The sequence below is a fragment of the Diabrotica virgifera genome, chromosome 10 (genome assembly GCF_917563875.1).
Source record: "Diabrotica virgifera virgifera chromosome 10, PGI_DIABVI_V3a".
NCBI lineage: Eukaryota > Metazoa > Arthropoda > Insecta > Coleoptera > Chrysomelidae > Diabrotica > Diabrotica virgifera.
Window position 1 is genome coordinate 68,810,260 of NC_065452.1, and position 15,717 is coordinate 68,825,976.

General features: G+C 30.8%; 1 long non-coding RNA gene across 1 annotated transcript; it reads left to right on the forward strand.

The window, feature by feature from the left end:
- Positions 1-275: 275 nt before the first annotated feature.
- LOC126878720 (uncharacterized) lies at positions 276-2,760 on the forward strand. Its single transcript, XR_007695747.1, has 3 exons — positions 276-844; positions 1,480-1,637; positions 2,580-2,760. It is a non-coding gene; the product is annotated as an uncharacterized LOC126878720 (long non-coding RNA).
- The last annotated feature ends 12,957 nt before the right edge of the window (positions 2,761-15,717 follow it).

Consider the following 15,717-nt stretch of genomic DNA (forward strand, 5'->3'; position numbering starts at 1 on the left):
GAAATAGTTATGCTAAATGATTTTAAAAGCGAAATCATAAACTTTTTGTTTAAATATTGTATTACCCTAACAACACACAACATTCCAGGAATGTACTACCAAAGTTCTATCAATATTTGAATGTCCTGGACATTTAGGGAACATTCGGTGAACATCTGTTTAAATTATTCCTGGAATGTTACCATAAGACATTCTGTGAACATACTACCAATGTTCCTATATTTTAAGTTGCGAAATAATACATACGTGTAAGAGATACAACATTACTTATAACATACCAGACAAACTAAGTGACATTTTAGGCCTACAGTGCAATAATATGTCAAATTTAAAGAGTTTCCTAAGATTATAAACATACAAATGTAATAAAAATTATTGTTCGCGAATATTCAATTTGGAATGCGATTTTGTTAATAAAAAAAATACTTATAACTTATGCAAAACCCAAGAGAGGCATTTATATTTATTTCTTTTGCGTTCATTTTCAAATTCGCCGTGCATATATTTTTGTGCATGGCGCTTGAGAGGGCATCACGTGACTAAAAACGACCAACCAACGACCTCGCTTCGGCCATCTTGGCATCTTCATCTTGGCGACCTTGCCTTGCCGAGGATTGTTTTTAGTTGTTTGTATTATTTGTGCTTTTTAAGAATATTTTTTTAATTCGGATACTTTTATAATAGCTTTAATAGTATTATTAACATAGTGCATAAAATGGTGTCCTGTTTTTAACGCAGTTGGAGTAGCAGAAACAAATGTAGATAAAAAAATCTGCAGGAATAACGTTTCAATTATGACAGAAGCTCAAAACAAATGACTGTGAATGAAAAGCCCTATTAAAAGGTTAGTATGCAAATATGTAAACGAAAGCATGCCCTGTATTTCAGAAAATAAATTAATACTATTAATACCCTAATAATACTATTCATAAAAAATCTTTTAAGTAACGTAGATATAACAAAGTGAATAAAAGGCATAAATCAGAAGAATTATTATTTTATTTTATAAGTTAATAATTGGTCATATCCATTTATTATTTTAATAATAATTGTGAATAAACCACAAACTTCGCTTATTCCTAACTAAAATAGTAAATAGAGATAGGTAATAACAAAAGGATTTGTAAAACTAAAATAATTCTTTTTGCGTTTTTGCTAGTGTATGCGTTTATAAATAGGATGGTAGACCACACACTATAATATGCAGTACCAACTAATGAATACACAGAATATTATAGTCGATTTGCTAAACTCAGTCTCAGTACTAATTACTGTAATTTTGGCAAAATTGGCCAAAAACAAAAAAAATTACCTACTAAAATCACTAGCCAGTTGTGTCTGAGTTTGGGGAACCGACTATACTAATAAACAATTTCTAAGCTGTTTTATAATAATTTTGTGAGTTCATTAATCATATTTTTTATTTAAAACTAAAATTTGTTAATAATGCTTAGTAATGCATATATTTTGTATTTTTAGCTTTCCAGAAGATCCTGCGAAGAAGACATGAAGTATAGATCAGATTTGTTAATAGAGGAGTATGTTCAAAACACTTTTTAGAAAAAGATATTGACAGAACTTCACTTTCATCTGTTCGTTTGAGAGACTGTGCTGTTCCAATAGCTTATGTCACACAGGTATATGCATAACCTAATTAATAATACAGTCCGTACAATATAGATACTGTTGTAATTCATTATCTACATCGGAGATCTAAGTTGACATTGTTGCCCAACTACAAAAAATTTTTGAATTCATTTTAAGTCAAATATATCACATAATTATTGCGAAGTAGATTATACAACAAAACAGATTAATATTCAATGTAAATAAATAAAAACATCAGAAATCGAAAACAAGAATTAAGGTATAATCTTATGTTACAGTTATTAAGGTACCAAGGGTATTATAGGGATATACGTTGACCGAAAGCGTTATTATTATAATACCTGTGGTGCCTTCAACGTTTAATGCCCGACTAAATTATTCTTTATATGCGAAAAATTTGAATGAATTTTGAATTGATTAGTTTTTAAATAAGTACATTTACCAGTAACAGTAGTAACGTAATTGTGGTAACCATAGTTTTACTTAGGTTGATATTTGTCAACTTGACAGTATCTAAGTCGTTATTTAAATTTAATGCCCAAGAGCGTTATATCGTACTTAACAGACTTCGAAATGTCATTATTTGTCAAATAATGTACCAGTAGGACATTAAAGTAAATAATAAAAACAATAAATATAATGAATACTAAATACTTATTTGTTTGTGAAAAATCTATTTCTTTGTGGCTTTTTTGTAATTAATTATTCTAATGGGGAAATAAGCCACAATTTACTTGAAAAAATAATTTTATTAAGGTTTCTACTTCCACATCGGATGTCGTTGTCAAAATACAAAATGTTCATTATTATTATTTTATTTATTAAATATTATTTATTATTTATTTAAATATTATTTAATATTTATTTTTTTATTATTATTATTTATGCATATTATTACCTGTAAATAATATTTCTTCCGATTGTTAATTGTAAAGGATAGAAAAATTACCTTTTATTTTATTTTCTTTTAGAATCAGCTGAGAAAAGTGGTCTACAAAAAACCAGAAAGGAAACGGAATATGTGGCTACGAAAAGCAAAAGAAAGGTTTACAAAGCAAATGTGACACATTTTTTTATAATATTTAGGAATGTCAGCAAATTACATTAAAAAATGTATGTAAAGATTTTTTGCAATAAAAATGTTTATATTTATCAAGGATGTATTATTTGGTATGGCCATATATCGTCAGTGATGTGACAGTACCTCCTATCTGTTTTTTTCAAGAGATTTGTAAGATAGACTAAAAACTTGTTTCGGCCACCTCCTGTTTTCATATATTTTTTGACTTGTTTTGCAGTAAATTCAACTATCTATTTACTACAAAAAAAGTCAGAATACGTACGAAACCAGAAAGTGACCTTAAAAAATGTTTTTCGTCTCCTGCAAACCTCATGAAAAAACATATAGGAGGTATTGTCACATTACTGACGATATATTTCAGTGAATGTCTAAAAAATATACTGTGAATGTTCAAAGAACGTTCGTAGACATTCATGGAATGTTCTAACAAGACATTCAGTCTAAAAATATACTGTGAATGTCCAAAGAACATTCATGGAATGTTCCAACAAGACATTCAGTCTAAAAAATAGACTGTGAATGTCCAAAGAACATTCGTAGACATTCATGGAATGTTCCAACAGAACATTCTAAGAATATTTAAAATGCTGACACAGCACTTTCCTGGTACTTTCCAGGGACATTCGTGTGCATTTGGGGACATTCCAGGAATGTTTTCAATGTCCTGTGTGTACATTCTAGGAACATTCATGGAATGTTTTGTGTTATTAGGGTATTTACATCACTTTACGTGGAATACATCTAATTTTTCGACGTCCATAAAATACAGGGAGTAAAATTCAAGCGATACGTATTTAACCAACACCGTTGTAAAATTTTGTTTTCAAAAATATTTCTCAAAATTTAACCAAAGGAAGTTATTTCTGTTTCGTGATTATTACGTGAAATAAACGTACCTTTGCGATGTAACCGACATTCACACCTATGATAAAAAACATGTACAATATTCGTCATTATGATTTTATATTATTCTAATGTCAAACATGTATAAAGGAATCAAAAATATATTGGTGAATGATTTGGCACTGAAATACGTTTTTTTCCCGTCATAAATCTCCGAGTTACGTATTCGTTGAAATTTGCCGTAAATTTAACGTAATTATCACGTAACTGGGCTCAAACCTGTTTGCTGGGTCGGGATTCCTCGAAAAAAGAGATGAGCCCAGAAGAAGAAAAAGAAGAAGAAAGATTGACACAAGAAAATGAAGATTGGGATTCCTCAAAAAAAGAGATGAGCCCAGAAGAAGAAGAGATCAGATTAGAAAAAGAGGGCGAAAAAGATACCATGGAAACTGTGGTATTTGAAGAAGAAGTATGCAAAATGGAGGAGGCAGAATACACAATAAACATGTGTAAAGAATCGGAGGAGAAAGAAATAAAATTGATATGTGGAGAAGAAAAGGAGAAGGAACTGCGTGAAATATTGAGGGAGTATGAAAATTTAATAAATGAAGAAAACAGAGTAGCCAAAAAGTATGAACATTCATTTGAGGTGAAAGACTTAGGAAATTTTCGATCGAAAACTTACCCCATCCCATATAAGTACCGACAGGAGGTGAAAGGAGAAATCAATAAAATGTTAGAAAATCAAATCATAGAGAGATGTGACTCTCCGTATATCAACCCAATCGTGATTGTTAAAAAAAGCAGTGGAGAATTGAGGCTATGTTTGGATGCCCGGAATATAAATCAACACACGGTATCTCAATATGAATCCCCTCTCAACATCGAGGCTATTTTTGGGAGAATTACAGGATCACATATTTTTTCTAAAATTGACTTAAAACATAGTTTTTGGTTGATACCTTTAGCAGAAAAATGTAGAAACTACACCGCTTTTTCGATCGATGGTATTGTGTACCGATTTAAAGTAGTGCCTTTTGGGTTACAAAGTGCTTGTGCAGCACTGGTAAGAGCTCTCCATACAATATTAAACAGGTATGAAGATTTTATAGTACACTACATTGACGACTTACTAATTTTTTCACCAGATACATCGAGTCATTTAAAACACATAAAAATTATATTAGAAGAGCTGTGATGTATGTAAATAGGTAGTATTCGGAACGCACTCAAGTTGGTAATATTGTAAGAGTGACGTGACAGTGACAAGGACAGTGAAACGGAAATAAAACCATTCTGAATCTAGACACGATAGATACAAGTTGTTTCATTATAACCTATCCTCCAAAGTTAACCTAGGAACCCTACCACGTGTTACATTATAACATTACATGGTGCCGAACAAGATCGAATACGTTAAGAAAAGATATAAGTGCAATGGAATTCAAGGCAGCTATAAATTCGATGCAAATGTCAGGTAACGTGTATGAAAATTGGCAATTCTTCATACAAAGATTCAAAAACTATTTACAAGCTACAGAATTAACAAAGAAACCTGAAATAACCCAGTGTGCACAGCTATTACAGTTAATAGGGGACGAAGGGTTCAAAATATATAACACGTTTAAGTTCTCAACAGAAGAAAAAGACAAGTTAGAACTGTTAATAAAAAAATTTGAAGCACATTTCAAGCCAAAAAGCAACGTGTCAAATGCAAGGTATTGCCTGTTCACCAGAAAACAAGAAGAAGGTGAGTCAGTAGACAAATTTATAACAGATATTATAAACAAGGCAAAAAATTGTGAGCTAGAGAATTTGGAGGACAGTCTGATTAAGACTTGCATAACTTGTGGGGTAGCAGATGAAACGATGAGACAGAGACTATTAGAAGAAGATGAGATGAGCTTGGAAAAAGCAATCAATCTGTGTAAAAGTATAGAAAGTTCGAAAATCCAGTCTGAAAAAATGAAGTCAGAGGAGGTGCACTACATAAAGAAAAGAAACTTCAATAAGAAATATGTAAATAGAGAACAGTGGGAAGACAGAAGAGTGAATCCAACTCATTCAAAGTCCCAAGACGGCCAGTTCAATGGTAAATCTGGAAGCAGTTCAGGGTGCAGTAGGTGCGGAATGGAGCACAGAGGCCAACCATGCAAAGCATATAAAGCTAAGTGTAATTTATGTAATAAAATAGGGCATTATGCAAAAAAATGTTTTCAAAAACAAATTAAGTATGTAGATGTAGATGATTCAGAATCAGATGATTTGTTTATAGGCTTGGTAAATACTAAAAATAGCAGTTTTGATGATGATTTCATGATAGATTTTGAAGTTAACAAGCGTAAATTAAGCTGTAGATTAGATACAGGGGCAATGGCAAACGTAATATCAATAAATAAGTTAAATTCTCTAGAAGTTAATGTTGAACTACATAAAACAAACTGCAGGTTAACGACATTTTCGGATGAAACACTTAGGGTCATTGGAAAATGTAGTTTAGAATGCAATTATAAAGATAACATGTACAACATAATGTTTTATGTGGTAGAAATTAATTCACCAACGGTATTAGGTCTTCCTACATGTAAAGCTTTAAATATTTTAAAAAGAATCAATACTATAGAAAAAATTGAAAATAATTTGAATTCTAGAGAAGTTACATTTAAAAATGATTACTCTGATGTGAAAAAAATATTTAAAGAAGTTTTTTCAGGTATAGGCTGCTTGGATGAGCCATACAAAATCATGCTAAATGAAACTGCACAACCAGTTATAGATCCTCCAAGAAAGATTCCACTACAATTAAAGGAGAAACTAAAACTTGAATTAGCTGAAATGGAGAAAAATGGAATAATTGAGAAGGTTGATGAACCTACAGATTGGGTCAACTCGATAGTCTTGGTAAGAAAACCAAAAAGTAATTCCATAAGAGTTTGTATAGATCCTAGAGACTTGAATAAAGCTATCAAAAGAGAGCACTTTCAACTCCCTACGATTGATGAAATAGCTGCAAATTTAAAAGGTAACGTTTATTTCAGCAAGCTTGATGCCTCAAAAGCATTTTGGAGCATAAAGCTTGATGAAGAAAGTAGTAAATTATGTACTTTTAACACTTGCTATGGTAGATATAAATTTTTAAGACTGCCTTATGGCATTAGTTCAGCAAGTGAAGTGTTTCACAAAAGATTCAGTAAAATATTTAATATGGAGGGTGTAGAAACATATATTGATGATTTAATTGTTTATGGCTCATCAAAACAACAACATGATAAATGTTTATATCAAGTTTTAGAAAGAGCTAGGATAAATAATGTCAAATTTAATTATGAAAAATGTAGTTTTGGTGTAAAAAATGTAAAATTTTTAGGATTTAATTACAATAAAGATGGTCAAAGTGTTGATAGTGATAAAATTAAAGCCATTCAAGATATGAAAAAGCCAGAAAATAAAAAAGACATACAGAGATTATTAGGAATGATAACGTATTTGTCTAAACACATAAAAAATTTGTCGGACTTAACCGCACCTCTTAGGGAATTAATTAAAGAAAATGTAGAATGGCATTGGTCACATAAACATGATGAATGTTTTAGTAAAATTAAGGAAATAATTTCAAAAAGCCCAGTATTAAGACATTTTGATATAAATGAAAAGTGTTTAATATCGGTTGACTGTTCAAAAGACTCAATAGGAGCTGTACTCTTACAAAAAGGTCAACCAGTAGCTTACATATCAAAGGCTTTAACTTTAACACAACAAAATTATGCACAAATTGAAAAAGAACTTCTTGGAGTTCTGGTGGCATGTGAGAAATTTCATAATTATATATATGCTTCCAAGTTTGATATAGAAACTGATCACAAACCATTGATATCCATAGTAAAGAAACCCTTAATGAATGCGCCACCACGACTTCAAAGAATGTTATTTAAATTGCAGAGGTATGACTATAATCTGATGTATAAAAAAGGTAAAGAACTATATATAGCTGATACGCTATCGAGATGTTGTTCGGAATTGCCTGTAATAAAGAATGATTTAGATATTGAACTAGAATCACAGATTTGTTTAGTAAGATTAAACATTAATGTTTCAAACAATCAACTGCAAAAAATCAAAGAAGAGACTAGCAAAGACAAAACTTTAATTGATCTAAAGACTTTCATAAAAAAAGGTTGGCCAAAAGAATTAAATAATGTACATAAAGATTTAAAAGCATTTTTTAAGATTAAAGATGAAATAACCTTCTTTGATAGTTTGTTGATGAGGAATAGTCAAATTATAATTCCTCATGTAATGAGAAAAGAAATGTTAAAAAGAATTCACTATGGCCATCAAGGAATAAATAAATGTAAAATGTTAGCTAGACAATCATTATATTGGCCTTCCATGACAGTTGACATTGAGAATGAAGTTAAAGGTTGTCCAATTTGCCCACAATTTGAAAATGCAAAGAGAGAACCTTTGACTCCACACAATATCCCAGAACTTCCCTGGGAGGAAGTTGGCTCTGATATATTTTACATAGGTCAAAAAAGTTATTTAATGGTGGTAGATTATTACAGTAAATATCCAGAAATTTGTCTGTTGAACGATACAACCAGTTCAACTATAATTACACATTTAAAATCGATATTTGCTCGTCATGGAATACCAAAAATATTTTACTCTGATGGTGGACCACAATACACAGCCAATGAATTTGTTAAATTTTGTCAAGAATGGGAATTTAAAAGCATAAAGTCAAGCCCAGAAAATCATAGATCTAATGGTCTAAGTGAAAGATATATTCAAACCTACAAAAAAGCGCTAAGAAAATCTCTTAGAGATGGTAAAGATACATATTTAACATTGCTACAACTTAGAAATACACCAATTGATTCAAATTTACCATCACCATCTCAACTTTTAATGTCACGAGTACTTAGAACTCAGATTCCCACCACTGACAAAATTCTAAAACCAAAATTATGTAATTCTAAAATAGTAATCAGCGATTTTCAGAAAAGACAAAACAGTCAAAAAGCTTATTATGATAGAGGGACAATAAATTTAAAACCGCTTAAAAATAATGAAAAAGTTTATATTAAAGATAAAAACAAATTGAGAGAAGGTCTTATCACACATAAATTAAGAGATAAAACCTACTCGATTAAATTAAGAGATTCTGGGTCAGAAATTGCAAGAAATAGACAATTTTTAGTTCGCATTCCTGCAACTTCTGACGATGAACATTGAGATAACGAATCTGAAACTAGTGAGTCACAAAATTTTGAAAGTGTCTCTGATAACCATTCTGATCATCACTCTCCAATAAACTTACCTCCACAAACCACTTCAGGTCGAATTGTTAAAAAACCTGATAGACTAGATTTATAAGTAATTTTATTATAAAATAAAAGGGGGTAAAGGGTGAATGAAACAATTGTGGAAATTTATAAATGTTTATTTAAAGATTTGTTAAAGAAAGTTATGTTTATTTTGTCATTATAAAAAGAGGGGGATGTGATGTATGTAAATAGGTAGTATTCGGAACGCACTCAAGTTGGTAATATTGTAAGAGTGACGTGACAGTGACAAGGACAGTGAAACGGAAATAAAACCATGCTGAATCTAGACACGATAGATACAAGTTGTTTCATTATAACCTATCCTCCAAAGTTAACCTAGGAACCCTACCACGTGTTACATTATAACATTACAGACAAGGCCGGATTAAAATTGAATATTGAAAAATGTCAATTTTTTCAAAAAGAAGTGACATATTTGGGTTTTAAATTGGAAACAAAAACAGCTAGTTTAGCCGAGGACCGGATAAAACTCATAGATGAATACCCAAGGCCAACGAATTTAAAAACATTGAGAGGTTTTCTTGGTACGATCAACTATTTCAAAAAACTAATTCCTGATTTGAGCCAGAAGGAGATTCCATTGATAAAATTACTGAAGAAAGGTGTTAAATGGAATTGGAAAGAAGAACAAGAGAAAGCTTTCCAAATATTAAAAGAAGAATTCTCGAAAGGAACTAAAATATATCATCCCATGTACAATAAACCTTTTATATTACGAACTGATGCGTCCATCCAAAAATTCGCGGGAGTTTTGTCGCAGATACAAAACAATCAAGAAGTGCCAATTTGTTTTATTTCCCGGGTGACAAAAACACACGAGAGAAAATACAGTGTGACTGAATTAGAGTTTGCTAGCGTACTTTTTTGTGTAAATAAGTTAAGGTTTTATCTATTGGAAGCAAAATTTACAATTGAAACAGATCATGCAGCTTTAGTGCATATCATGAAAAATCGACTGGTTAACAATCGTATACATCGAGGAATTTTGTTGCTACAGGAGTATGATTTTGAGTTTCGATACATAAAAGGAAAAGACAACATTATAGCCGACGCTCTCACACGTGATGAAGACACTGGAAAAAAGGAAGGAATTGTTTTTCAGGTGGGACTAAATATCTTGACACAAGAGGAAGGTGTATTTTCGTTAAACGAAATAAGAATAAATCAAGAAGAGCTGGAGGAAAAAGAAAAAAGAAGAGCGGAGAGAGAAAATGACATATTCTTCAAAAGAATCGATAGAAAGGAACTATATTTGGTAACACAGACATTGGCAGAGAGGATCATACAAAAATTACACAATGACAATGGGCATATCGGCAGCAGGAAGGTTTGGCTGGTTTTTCGAGAAAACTATATCTGCCGAAAGGATTACCGGATTGCCAAAGAAGTGACCCAAAAATGCGAAATATGTCAAAAATATAAAAGCAGAAATTTCAGAAATGAAAATATTGCTAAAAATATTGTATCCCGTCAAAAATTGGATATTGTGGCAATAGATATGTTAAGTGATCTGATAATGACCACGCAAAGGAACAGGCATACTTTGGTGATGGTTGATATATTCTCAAAATACGTAAAGCTATACAGTTGCCGTACAACAAAGGGGGAAGAAATAATGAGAAAAATTGACAATTTTATAGCCACCGTAGGAACACCAAGAAGAATTATTTTAGACAATGCGACGTATTTCCGGAGTGAGCGTTTCAAGGGACAGCTTCAAGACAGGGGAATAGGGACAAATTTCGCCAGTATCCGACATCCTCAAAGTAATCCTTCAGAGCGTTTTATACAGGACACTACGAAATTCCTTCGCATTGCTACAAATGGACAACATAGACGATGGGACAGGAAAGTGCGGCAGAAATAGAAAACTACTTAAACACCATTCCAAGTACGGTGACAAAAGAGACTCCGGAATATATCATGAAGGGTGTTATGCCAGTATGGCCATGGGAAGAACCTGAGCAGAGGGAATACCAACGAGTTTTGGAAACTGTGCGCAGAGGAGGCTGCAGCGCAGTAATGAAAAATATCTCCAAAGACAAAATCATAATAGGAGACGACGACCAGTGACTTTTCAGAAGGGAGAAAAGGTGCTTGTAAGGGCATTACGAGTATCAAATCTCACTGGGGACGTTTGTGCAAAACTAATGCCTATTTTCGAGGGTCCATACATCGTTCACAATGAAAATGGAATAAACAGTTATGTTCTGAGGCATGTGGATTCAGAAAAGATACGAGGAGTTTACAATATCCATGATGTGTACAAATACCACGAATAAAGACAAATGCATAAAATTTAAGATAGGATAAGAGAATTAGGTTAGGATAATATGATAACAAGAGAAAAGTGTTGTTGTCGAGAGAAAATCATTTTTTTTGTTGCACTTATTAATACTGATTTTATCTCAAAACAAGGCGGGGATGTTATTGTGTTTTCAATTTATCAATCAAAGGCAAAATGAAAATTAAATTAAAATTTTTTTAAATAACGCGGGCACATAATTTTGATACACCCTGTATATTGATCTGTAAATATTTATTAGAATTTAGTTTGGATGTAAGTAGATTTCTCTTTTAATGAGCTTTCCAATGAACCATTAAAGACTTTTGTGAATAATTAAAGTGAAAAGGACGATGTATTTAGATTTAAAATGGAAATAGATTGTTTATTACGGGAACTATAGAATCTACAGGTAGGTAGAGGTAATTATCATTTTCTAGAAAAATGGTTTAAAAGGAAGTTTGGAATTTTAATATCTTTGTTTCAACCCGAGTAAATATTGTAGAGTTCCCCGAAAGTAATTAGGATGGTCGGAATAATTTTGAAAGAATCACTGTTTGTTTATCGAATGGAAAAGAGAAATGTTTCTGATTCTTGGCAATTTGGAAGGGGAAAAGTGGTTGGAATGATTGAGTGAGTTTGAAAAAGAAGGCAGTATGTTATTGACAGCGCTGAGGAGCGATCGACGTTTTCGTGGATAAGTAGTTAGCAAGTACCAGTGGTTGTTTGATAGTGGAGAATAGTGCTGAAAAGTGGAACGAGAGACAGATCAAATTGAGACGAAATACCTCTTTGATTCTGTATTATTGTGAGAAGGAGAGCGGAGAAATTTTGGAGTTCTGTTTGAATCGAGTACTGGTCAAAAGAGGCTTTGGCTCGTTTTGGAGAATTGGTGCTGGTATGCTGATAGTTTTGAAGCAGGAGAACGGAGAGGGCTTTGATGAGTAGCCTTTAACATAGTCAACGAGGGAGAGCTGTTTTGGGTCACGAGAAGACATCAGAGGGAGTGAAGCAAAAGGTCAGTCAATTTATGTGAAAGATATTTTTATGTTCGGAAACTAAAATTTTGAGTAAAAAGCATATGAATTAAAATTCCAATATTTCAAAAAGTAAATAGGAAGTATAGGTGATCTTGCGAATACATAAATTGTTTTGTTTAGTTTGTTTTACCAAAGTCATAGGGAACAAACCGATAAATTGTTTTTTTTAACTAGAATAAATTTAAGTGGTAGAAATTTCATTCGGACATCTGTGTCCACAGGTTTTAGATTTGATAGATTTTTAGAGATTTGATTTTGATAAATAAAAGACAATTCTGTATGTTTATTTTATATTTTGCTTTATTTCTTTTTCCTATTTTACCCCGATTAGGATCAACTAAGAGATACTGAACCCACGAGAGAAGATAAGTATAACGTAAGATTATTTAGACATTTTTTTAAGATTATAAAAAGGCACCCTGAGATTTTTTATTGATTTTTATGTATGATTTGCGACAATTAAATAATTAATCAGATAAATAATAATTAATATAAAATTAATAAGAAGCAGATCATAACAATATATTATATAAAATTTATATAAATTCATAGCCAAAATTTATATATTGGTATATACATATACATACAGCGTGTCTACTTAAGTTGGAAACATATGGGAAACTTTTTTGTTATGCATTTTACGAAAAAAAGTTATTCTTTATAAAAAGTTCTGCATGCTCTAAAACCTAAGATTCAATCATCAGATATCAAATTTTCTTAATATTATACGAGGTATGTCAAAAAATATGAACTTCGTTCAAGAGTAAAGTACCTTTATTTCTCTCAATATCAAAAATTCTTATTATGAAAAGTTGTTTGGAAATATAAACTAAGATCAAATATGTAATTACATGGTTCTAATTGGAAAAAAATATTTTCCAAATTTTTCTCAAATTTATTGATACCAACTTCGTTTTTATTTATTACACATACGATAACTCTTTTAATATTACTTTTACGAAAAAAAGGTATTCCTTATAAAAATCTCTCTATATCCTAAGGCCGAAGATGCAACCATCAGATATCACATTTTATTAATTTTATACGAGGTATGTCAAAAAATATGAATTTCATTCAAGAGTAAAGTACCTTTATTTTTCACAATATTGAAAACGCCTATTAAAAAAGTTATTTAGAATTAAACACTATGTTTCGATATGCAATAACATCCTTCTAATTGAAATATTGTGAAATATAAAGGTACTATAATCTTGAGCGAATTTCATATTTTTTGGCACACCTCGTATAAAATTAATAAAAGTTGATATATCATGGTTGTGTCTTAGATTTTGGACCATGCAAAGCTTTTTATAAAGAATAGCTTTTTGTCATAAAATGAATAATAAACGAGTAATAATCATATTTTATATATAACGATCATATTTGTAATAATTAAAAACGATGTTGGGTATCCATAACTTTGAGAATTTTTGTTTCCAATTAGAAGCATGTAATTGCATACTTGATCTTAGTTTTTAATTCCAAACAACTTTTTTTTATAAGAATTTTCGATATTGAAAGAAATAAAGGTACTTTATCCTTGACCGAAATTCATATTTTTTGACATACCTCGTATAATATTGAGAAAATTTGATATCTGATGATTGAATATTAGGTTTTGGGGCATGCAGAACTTTTTATAAAGAATATCTTTTTTTCGTAAAATTAATAATAAAAAAGTTTCCCATATGTTTCCAACTTAAGTAGACACGCTGTATATAGGTATATATTTATATATAGGTATATATACTATTTAACACGTTGATGGACAACAACGTCTATAGACGTCTAATCTCCATTAATGTAGCTTATACATTTGACGCAGTGTCTGTCAACGTGTTAAGTAATATTAATTTTACTTTAATTTTTTTTTTTTAAATAATTTACTTAAGTAATATTGATGAACTGTTTGCCTTTGGCTCTAATTCTGATCTTAGGATCACAATAAACAACAACTGATTGTAAATTCATTTCATTTGTGAAAACAAAAATTTCTCATTTTCATTTAATACAATTAATTTTTAAACTTTTTGCCATATAAACAATTAAGAAATAATTTAGTCGAATATTACCTACACATACATAAATTTTATTAATTAATAAATCTATAAGGCTAACAGTATTTTTCCCTCCTATAGATACATACATATTCTTTTTTAAATAGTTTAAAAGTACTATCAATTATATAATATAAACTTTCATCAATAATTGCAGGACTTATACTACATTCGCTCTCGCAAGATTTTTTTTGCAAAAATTCCTACCTCACGTTATTAACTGCTAAAATCAACTCAAATCAACTTAATCTTTCATTAAAAAAAGAAGAATTATTAGAAATAGTCAGAGTGTCTACTAATCTCATAAAATTTTGTGAAGTTTATTTCAACAAAATATTTTTATTTTGTACAATAAATAATTTTCTCATTTGTTATCAATACATTATAATGGTGTAAATAAATAATTATTGATTGGCGTACGGTTTATGTTATTTTTATGTCTGTTTACTATTAATAATATTGGATATGAGGAGGTGCGTTGGTTTTGTAGTAATTTCCAGTCACTTCCGACAACTGAACTTTTCAAAAAAGAAATTACTAACGTCAGTGTCAAAGTGTATATGTGTTAAGAATATTTTTGGTAAAGGTTTATTCCAAGAATAAACTTTTACAAATATTCCAAGATGCTACATAAAAGAATGTGCTTAGTATATTTAGTCCAAGAATGTAAAGGAGATGAAATTTAGAATGTTTTTATGGTACATGCTATGCTTCTACTAGTAGTAGTATCTGCTTCGAACATGATGGGAACATCATTGTTATGTAGGTTAATGCTGATATCATTTGTTTTTATAATTTTATTTTTATTGGATTGCAGTTCGTTAATAAATTTATAAATAAATAGGTATACAGTGGAACCTCGATAAATCAGATTAATCGGGACCGCGGCTGAACCGGAGTATCGAAAATTCAGGTTAACCGGAGAATATGGTAAAAATGAATAAAACTTACAGATAAACTCCATTATATTTGCAAAAGCATAAAATACATATGCACAGTACATCCAAATTACGTACAGTTGTATACAGTATTGTTTATTTCTTGGTAAAAAACTCAAAGTGAAAAAATTTTTGTTTTGTCCAATTACAATCCGAGTTAGCCGGACTTCCGGGTTATTGAAGGCCGACTTATCGGGGTTCCTTTGTATTTTATTGGTGACTGATATTAAGTATTTTATTATTATTAGCAGTTTTTTAATAAATTTATAAATACATACATGATATTGGTGTTTGATTTTAAGTAGGTATCCTTTAAAATTTATTTTATATCTCATTCCCTTAAAAGGGGGCCCAACACCGAAAGGTACAAATGGGTCTACTGATTAAGTAAAGTCATTCCCTTAAAAGGACTTCCATAGCTAGCAAAAATGTATGAACAAAGAAATTATTTTAAAAGACAAGAATAAAAACAGGAAAATAGGGTAGAGACTCCGGTTATGGCCACTATACCAGTT